We start from the raw sequence: 8,258 nt of genomic DNA, 5'->3' as shown, positions 1-8,258 counted from the left end.
TTTAATTTTTTTCTTTATTCAGATTAAATCCTGCCCATTGCTCCTTTCTTGGTCACCTCTCCCACAACCCTTCCCCTCTTCCCTACTCTCCTTCTTTTCTGAGGACGTGGGTCTCCTCTGGATTTCCACCCAACCCTAGCACTTCAAGCCTCTGCGAGGCTAGGTGCTTCCTCTCCCATTGAGGCCAGATAAGGCAGTCCAATTAGTAGAACAGATTTCATGGACAGGCAGCAGCTTGGGCCCACAGGAAGGTCAAGCTGCACATCTCCTACATATGAACATTGAAGTCTAGTTCCAGCCCATATATGTTCTTCGGTTGGTGGTTCAGAATCTGATAGCTGGGAGGGTACAGGTTAATTGAGTCTGTTGGTCTTCCTATGGAGTTCCTATCCCCTTCCTTCCTGCCATCCTTCCTCCTATTCTTCCATGAAAGAATCCAAGAACCTTTCACTGTTTGGCTGAGTGTCTGCATCTATCTGAGTCAGCTGCTGGGTCAAGCCTCTCAGAGGACAACATACTCCTGTCTGCAAGCATCATTAATAGCATTAATAGCATTAGGGATTATTGCTTGCCTATGGGATCGGTCTCAAGTTTGGCCCATTATTTGTTAGCCATTTGAGACAGTGTTTCTTTGTGTAGCCCTGTATGTCCTAGAACCAACTCTGTAGACCAGGGTAATGTCAAAGATCAAAGATATGTCTGCCTCTTTTGTTCATGTGCCACCTCTATCCTGCAGTTCTTCCTGTATTGTAATTAAGACTTCTGTTGTTGGAATGACATGGACACTAAGTTTATTTTAATTTAGTTGTCAGCTAGGAGCCAGACCTTGGTCTATTCTCAAAAACAACACAGTCTGTATGATGTCTAATGTGCTCGCTATACCCTATTTCTGAAGATTGACCTTTTTCCTGAATTTTCCTACTGCCATCATACATATTTTTTCTTAACTATGACTATCTACTTAAAATATATAATAGATTAGCTTATAGCTACATATGACTCCTGAGCACTTTTGCCTGGATAATCCCACTAGAGCTGTCCTACACTGGCACAAACACTCCAGTTTCAGACAGTAAGATGCCTAGGGTTTAGTTGTCAGATTGACAGACGTTAGAATCACTTGGGACATGCATCTTTGGGGTGCCTGTGGGATTCAGCATGATTATATTAACTAAAAAGGGAAAAACCTATCCATTTTGGGTGGCATCATTTTCTAGGTAGGGTAAAAAAGCAAGCATAGTCCTTTTATGCCTATGTTCATGACTCTCTTCTGATTGTAGTGATTTCAAACTCTTGATATGCTGGACTGTACTTTGAAGTATGAGTAACATAAACCCATTTACCATAAGTTGCCTTTATCAGAGTTGATTATCAGAGTAATAGGAAAAGAAATGAAGGGAATAGCAAACATATACAAATCTACCAGTGGCTTTAATATGATTTCAGGTTGAAATGATGACATTTTAGAAGTATTGCATTAAGTAAAGTTCATTTAAATGACCTATCTTATTTTATTTATTATTTACGGCTACTAGAAAATTATAAGTACAAGTGTACATTGTGCTATTTCTATTTGTTATCATTTATTTAGGAAGAGCAGTTGTGGAGTTGTGTGAATGGAAGACAAGTTTAGCAAAGAAGAGAATGGAAAATATTTTTTAAAAATAAGTAACATTTTAAAGCAAGTACTACTCATTGAATACAAATTTACTACACTTTCCCATTTGTATCAAACATATACTAATGCATTTTGCCTTATTAGTTTTTAACTGCTGAGCTATTTCTCCAGCCTCTGACTAACTTTTTAACTTTTAAGCTTTTGAAACTTTTTAGGTTTTTTTTCATTTTTATTATTTTATTTATTTACATTTCAAATGATATCCCCTTCCCAGTTTCCCCTCCACAAACTCCTATCCTCCCCCTGACTCTATGAGAGTGCTCGTCCCCCTGCCTGCCCATTCTTGCTTCAGTGCCCTAGTATTTCCGTACCCTGGGTCACCAAGCCTCCCCTCTCAGTGATGCCCTGTAAGGCCATCCTCTGCTACATATCCAGCTGGAGCCATGGGTATTCTTTGGTTTGTGGTTTATTCCCTGGGAGCTATGGGGGAATTGGTTGGTTGATATTGTTGTTTTCCTTATGGGGGTTGCAAATCTCTTCAGCTCTTTCAGGCCTTGCCACAACTTCTCCATTGGGGTTGCAGCTTTCAGTCTAGGGTTGGCTGCCTACATCCACATCTGTATTGGTCCAGCTTGGCAGAATGTCTCATGGAATAGCTATACCATGCTCCTGTCATCAAGCACCTCTTGGCATCATCAATAGTGTTTGAGTTTGGTGTCTGCAGATGAGATGTATACCGAGGTAGGGCAGTCTCTGAATTGCCTTTCCCTCGGTCTCTGCTTCACTCTTTGAAGTTAGTTATACTTTTAATATGAGAAATATATTCTTTAATTAGTTTTGTTTTTCCTGTATTTTAATTAAGATTAGACTTTTTTGTTTACATTACATGTTTGTGAATTATGGTGAAGTTTAAGATAAATGGAGTGCAAAAGTCCTACAGGAATCTCATTCTTGAAGCCACATGCTCTCCTGTTCAGTATGTCCTCAGTCAAGGGGAGTGAGAGATTTGGCTCACTTTGCAACTTAGAAAACTGTTCCTTCCTCCTTGGAAAAAATAAAGTATTGCTCGAAATGTCTTCATTTTGTAATGCTTTGTAATGATTCAAGTAGCAGCTAAGTTAAAGAAGAAGGAAAATGACTCCCCTTTCATTAATCTCTAAGGACAAGTTAGAAATTCAGGAGAAAATACCTCTTAGCCTACAGAGTTTAAACTAATCTTATTAGTTCTCTTGTCAACACAACTCTACTGTACATCTGAAAAGTATTTCATGGAAATTAAAGAGAGGAAAGCCATCTTGTGACACCATTAAATGTGTTTTCTCAATTTAGTTTAATTCTGACTTTTATAAGGCTGTAAACTGCACATGATCAATGTTTGGTGAATTATGCTCCCAGCAGAGCTCCATAAAGCACAGCAGAGTCTTCGGCTCAGCATCTATATTGACTTTATTTTATTGTCAGACTCTAAAATTCTCTCTAACCTAAACTTTCTAAATAAATATAGTCAGGCTGTTTATCTTGCGATATAAATAGCCATGAGTTTAAAATCATTTGGAGATATGCCTACATATTTATGCCCATATATAAAAGAAGTTGATTCTTTATTATTGCCAATACATAAGCATTTCTTTCAAAGAAATTCTTAATTTTGAGTAAGGTTGTGTTCCTGGAGTTGTTATGGTCACTGCTTGGGCCCTGGGAGCCCTGCAAGCTCAGCTTGGTTAGCTGTCCTTAGTAGGCCAATTAGAGAGACAGTGAAGAGCGAAAAGAAGAAAAAGGTGTTATGTTCAATTAGACATACCGGGAGGAGGGATGACGCGGTTCAGTGACCTCAGCCCTTAGCCAAGAATATCTTCTTGGTCATGACACGAAGTATAAGTTTAAATAAGATTGTAAGAGTTATGCAAGGTTGAGCAGTTTTGCTCAAGTTGCAGTCCCACTCATCATCACTGTCTCTGATTTACTCTTTCTTGTAAGGTGTGTGACAAGTTGTCAGACTTTGAGCGATCTTTAGGAAAGAAGTTCCTTTCCTGGCTGGCACTAGACTTTCACATTTTTCTTTCACTCAACATGGATTTCCCAGGAATTTCCAATTGCTTAAGGACCATTGTTTCTACAGTTTTGGTAGACAGAACAGAAATGTCTCTATTTCGAATATCTTCTCTCTTGTCAGGTTGCTTATAGTGGCATATGCTGTAATTCTAGCGCATAGTTTGGTAGAAAACTTTTTAGTCAAGGAAGCTTTTGCTAGGCAAGAGAGCTTTAGCTTGCTTGTGTCCCTGGCTTTAGTACAATTGATAGTTTAATTTTGAAAATTCTCGGTTTTGGGCTGTCTTCTGCATTGCCACATACTTTATTTGCTTGTGCATATAACAGGCTAGTAGCCCACTGCCCAGAATATGAGAATCAAGAGAGTGTCATGTGTTTGTTTTACAGAAAATTCCTGGACAATTGAATGATTGTCGAGAGTTTGAGGTGGACAGGAATACAGCTCCAAATTACAATGACCCACAGCCAATCCACATTTCTCCTTCAGTGTATGCTGAAAGGAGGAGATATGGCCTTGCACTGTTGACTAAAATGTCTGTGCTGAACAAAGCTCTGTTTCTGCTTTTTTCTGAAAGCTGAAATTTTCATAAAGGAATTGGATAGCTATTACCTAGCCCTTACTTAAAGGTCCACTCAAAATTGACCCTCTGCTTGATTTTTCTTGATCAATAACTTCTTGGCAGTCATGGCTAATATCAGAGGTGTACAAAGACAGTTATTTCATGTATCCAGAAGATGTAAAAAAAAGAACATTGTGAGTAGAAGTAATTATTGCAAGAAGCTTAAGAAATAAGAAGATGGAGAAGCACAATCATAAGAGATTATGGAGAATATATTGGTATGGAAAAGGCTACTATGAAGGAGGAGGAGTAGATTGAGGGAGGAAAGTGTGGCTAATAGTGACAAAGAATGTCTGGGATGTGGATAACACCTATTGTAATTGTGTCCTAGAAGTCAGTGGCTCAATAGTTATTATAAACCCTGTGGATGGGTAGGAGGCTTAGCACAAGGAAAACACTTTTTCAAGTTTGGGAAACATCTTGAGTTAAGGACAAGAAATATTAGAATTATTGAATGCTCATTAATATGGATGTATTTTCTTATTTTGACTCTTCGCAATTCTCTATCATTAACATTGTTCACATCATCCTACATTTTTCCAGGGAAAAATTAAAGGTTAGGCAAATGATTTGAATTTTTAAAAAGCACCTGTGTCTCAGATTCAGGTATGTCTGACTCCAGGGCATATGTCCTAAATAGTCACAATATATACACAGCCTAGTGTGAGTCATACTCTTCTTTGTGTGCCTTGGACACCAGCTGTTCTATTTATCATCTATTGTATCTAAAAGCAACTTTAAATTGAAACTGATTCCAAATTAACAGGCTGCTTTTTAAATGTCCCAGTAGAACAGGGTAACACTAAGCTATGATCATGAGGTGAGATTCAATAAATCTTTTAGGACAATATTATCAATTAGAAGATGCAAAGGCCTCTCATATGAAAGACAATAGTATATGATCTGAAATTCCAGAGGGAGACTGGCAACATTTTTGTTAACTCAATAGTGATAGCTGTCTGGGGTCACTGGATACAGACAGGAGATTTCATTCAATGTTTTCAGGGTTGTCTACACTCAGAATAAAGCTTCTTTAAAAGCAGAGTCCCTCATGTTGTGAGCTATAATATTTTGGGACACTAAAATTGGGTCATTTTGTTGAGAGGGGGTCTTAAGACACCCCTGTCACCTCTGGGTTTAGAAGGCTGAAGCATGCCTAGAATATGTAGCCATTTCCACACTCATATCGGCTACATTGAGAGACCCTGTATCAAATTACAAACAAACAAAAAAGGAATGCTAAAGATAAGGGTAGACAGGAACAATGAATGTGAGAGGTCTAGATGTGTTTATTATTTTTCTTTTTAATTAACTAATTAATTAATTAACTCTACATCTTTTTTTCAAGTGCACAATCCAAATTTATTATGTGAATGAATGATAACAAGTAAAATTGAGAGTGGGTGGGTGGGAGTGGGAGCATCTTCATAGAAGCAGGGGAAGGGGTTGGGAGAGGGGAGAAAGGGGATAACATTTGAAATGTAAGTACACAAAATATCCAATAAAAATAAAAACAGTAAAATTGGATGACTAGGTAGCCGTTTTTCTATCTCACAAGTTCACAAGCAGAAAAACAAGCACATGGTACGTATACTAAACCACGCCATGGGTGTTGACACCATACAAGGCACGGATCCCATCTTAAATTTCCACTTTCTCAATTAAGGCTAGCAGGGCTGAGCTAAAGAATTTTGTGGTATTTGGGTTCAATAAAGTCCTAATACAGTCAAGGCATGTTAACTCTACATCTTGATCACCATTTCCCTTCACTCGTATTCTCCCAGTCCATCCCTATCCTCTCCCCTGTCCTACCTGTTTCTTTCTCTTCAGAAAAGGAAGGCCTCCTCAGGATATCAACCAGTTTTGTCATAACAAATTGCAGAAAAACTGGGCCCACCTTCTTCTATTGAGGCTATACAAGGCAGCCCAGTTAAGAGAAAGGGACACAAAGGAAGGCAATGTAGTCATAGTAGAAAAAGTCCCTGCCTCCAGTTTAGGAGTCCCCCATGGAGACTAAGCTGCATATCTGTTACATACCTACAAAGGCACTAGGCATGCTGTCTGGTTGGCAGGTCAGATTCTGTGAGCCACCGTGGTCCCAGGTTAGTTGATTCTTTAGGTTTTCTTGTGGCATTCTTGACCTCTCTGTTTCCATCAATCCTCCTTTCCTGTCTTCCACAGAATTCCTTAAGCTCCACGTAATATTTGGCTGTGGGTCTCCGCATCTGTTTCCACCAGTTGCTGTGTGAAGCCTCTCTGAATACAGTTATGCTAGGCTCCTGACAAGTATACCAGTATATCTTTTTTCTTTTTTTTTATTGAATACGTAATGTATTTATATTTCAAATGTTATCTCCTTTCCTGGTTCCCCCCTCTTCTTTCCCTTCTCCCATTGCTTCTATGAGAATACCTCCCCCTCAACCCACCCATTCCCACTGTACCACACTGGCCTTCCCCTACACTGGGGAATCTGGCCTTCACAGGACCAAGGGCTTGTCCTCCCATTGATACCAGACAATTTCATCCTCTGTTACATTTGCAGCTGGAGCCACCAGACCCTCCATGTGTATACTCTGTGGTTGATACTTTAGTGCTTGGGAGCTCAGGGGAGTCTACAATGCAAACTGATCCATTCTTTTTTTGGGGGGTACCAAAATTCTTTATTTGAAGAAATGGTACAAATTAAAGAACTTAAGCAGATGTTTTGGTGCAACTTATAGAAAAGATAAAGGCAGCCTGACATGCATGCACTGCCTCAGTGACCAGTAAAGTCTCATGGCCTTGGGGACGTCAGCTTAGCTCTCATCACTGTGTCCCAGGATGTGCTCCTCAAAGAGATATTCTGCCATGCCAGATTCAGGGGCTCCCATCTTGCGTAAGTTGGTCACGTGGTCACCCAGTTCTTTAATGCATTTGACCTGCTCATTCAGGTAATGCGTCTCAATTAAGCCACATAAGTGGGGATCATTCTTGTCAGTAGCCAGTTTGTGAAGTTCCAGTAGTGACTGATTCACACTCTTTTTCCAAGTGCAGTGCACACTCCATCACGTTCAGCCCGCTCTCCCAGTCATCACGGTCTGGTTTCTTTATATCCTGCAGGAAGATTCGTCCACCTCGTTGGTTCTGCAGCTTCATCAGTTTCTCAGCATGTTCTCTCTTCTCATGAGATTGATGGAGAAAGTACTTGGCAAAGTTCTTCAGAGACACATCATCCCTGTCAAAATAACAAGACATAGACAGGTAGACATAGGAGGCATACAACTCCAGGTTGATCTGGCGGTTGATGGCAGCCTCAGAGTCCTGGTGGTAGTTCTGGTGCACTTGCGAGGAGACTCAGTGGTCATGTCGGCAGCTTGGCTAGGCACAGAGGCGAGGGTGGAGCGGTGGAGCAAAGAAGTTGCAAAGGGCTCAGGCTCCAATTGGCCTGCGGGGGTCAGAGGGATCAGCACTGGTTCCATTCAAGCACTGTTGAAGCAAGAAACCGCCGCGACTCTGGGCAAGAATGTCTGGCCAAACTGATCCATTCTTATCACCCTGTATGAAGATCAACACCAAGTGGATCAAGTGAATCAAGGACCTCCACATGAAACCAAATACACTGAAAATAATAGAAGAGAAAGTGGGGAAGACCCTCGAACACATGGGCACAGGGGAAATTTTCCTGAACAGAACGTCAATGGCTTATGCTCTCTAAGATCAACAATCTACAAATGGGATCTCATAAAATTGTAAAGCTTCTGTAAGGCAAAGGACACTGTCATTAGAACAAAATGGCAACCAACAGATTTGGAAAAGATCTTTACCAATCCTACATCAGATATAGGACTTATATTCAATATATACAAAGAACTCAAGAAGCTAGACTCTAGATAATCAAAGTACATGAGTTTGGTTTGTGAAAACATGTATAAACCCACGAGTAACTACATCTGTAGACCTGTCCTTGTTTTATATTGTATAAATTACTTCTG

The 8,258-nt window shown here is 40.0% G+C and overlaps 1 pseudogene; it reads right to left on the bottom strand.

The window, feature by feature from the left end:
* Positions 1-6,922: 6,922 nt before the first annotated feature.
* Positions 6,923-7,872, bottom strand: Fth1-ps2 (ferritin heavy chain 1, pseudogene 2; annotated as a pseudogene).
* Between the last annotated feature and the right edge of the window lie 386 nt (positions 7,873-8,258).

This window comes from Rattus norvegicus, chromosome 5 (genome assembly GCF_036323735.1).
Source record: "Rattus norvegicus strain BN/NHsdMcwi chromosome 5, GRCr8, whole genome shotgun sequence".
In the NCBI taxonomy this organism is placed as follows: Eukaryota; Metazoa; Chordata; class Mammalia; order Rodentia; family Muridae; genus Rattus; species Rattus norvegicus.
The sequence above is the reverse complement of the archived record's forward strand: the minus strand, read 5'-3'. Positions and strand labels throughout refer to the sequence as shown.